Below are 1,349 nucleotides of genomic sequence, written 5' to 3' on the forward strand. Positions count from 1 at the left end.
ATCAATTTTTTAGCATGTTACTAATGATTTTAGGAGGCAATAAACCACGTTCATGCAAAACAAAAAGGAATAAGTGAAGAGAGAGGAGACGAGAGAGAAGAGAAGAAGAGAGAGAGGATGATGTTAAGCTTAAGTTAAATGACTCCCCCTTCCTAACTTGTTAAATTTGGAGTATCACTTACTACAGCCCCAATGCACACTGCTTCAGCATGTGGGAAGTCAAAAGCTTTGACAGGTGTGCCATCCGAGTTATGGTTACTAAGCTATGATAATCGCCTGTTCGAGGGTGCTTTAGCAAACGGTCAGTTTCAAGCGGTGTTAACCAGTATCCCCCAGCGTGTATTCCCCAATAGAAAAACTGTGTGAGTCCCATAAGCATCCACCACTTCACATTCAAGCTTTAGACTGAATGCCACTGACTGACGGACAGGCCTGTCAGTAAAAGCATCGTCCTGAAAAAATCTGTAGCTCTGCTTCTGTGTATAACGAAACAAGTGGACATGTTCATTCGATCAGATAGAATCCTACCATAGTGTGGATGGTTTAATTGGTGACAGAGAAGTGTGTCCTTTTATCTTGATTCCCCAGCCCAATGATTTTTAGTCACTTGATCAAAGCTAATTTTGTATTATGAGTGACACTTGATGGTGGAGGTAGGGGTATTAATGGACGGCTTTTACTCGCTCACTCCTGATTGAAGTGAGATGTGTCAGATGGATGATTTTTAGCTGTTATTATATTTTCACGCTTTGTGCTATATATATATGAATGATGAAGAAATACGTGCATTATTTATAATTATAAATCTTAAAACTTTCAGGTATAAATAGATTAATTATTTCTTTCTTGTTAGCTATATAATATTGATCCTATTCATTCCTTAATTTGATAATATGGTTTTTATAGCTTTTTTCTGGGATTAGTTGACACATTTCCGTCTGTGAAAATACTGCCATTTTTATCCGCTTCATGAAATTTTAACTGTTATAAACTTGTTATATAATAATATCCATGAAGTTGTAGTCACCCACTCTCTATTCTTCTTTCTCTCTTTCCTCGGCTTCTTCTTCTTCATTTTATCTCTCTCTATCTTTCAGCAGTGCGGGTATCTCTTATGGTTTTATAAGCAATATTCTGAGTAACATTTCCTCTCAGGTGGAGTTGGCATAAATATTTCGTAATAAAGACCCCTGTGTTAACATTTCTTTTCTGTGCTTAGTTGACAAATGCAGTTCCGCTTCTGCACTGCATCTATGAGCTCGCCTTCACCAGAGTTCGTCTGGAGGCTCAGTATGAGGTGCAGTCCAGGAGCTGACTGTGTGATAAACTGCTGCCTTTGTAAATCAGGT

The sequence above is a fragment of the Morone saxatilis genome, unplaced genomic scaffold (assembly GCF_004916995.1).
Source record: "Morone saxatilis isolate NCDOM2014 unplaced genomic scaffold, NCSU_SB_2.0 Contig17, whole genome shotgun sequence".
NCBI lineage: Eukaryota > Metazoa > Chordata > Actinopteri > Moronidae > Morone > Morone saxatilis.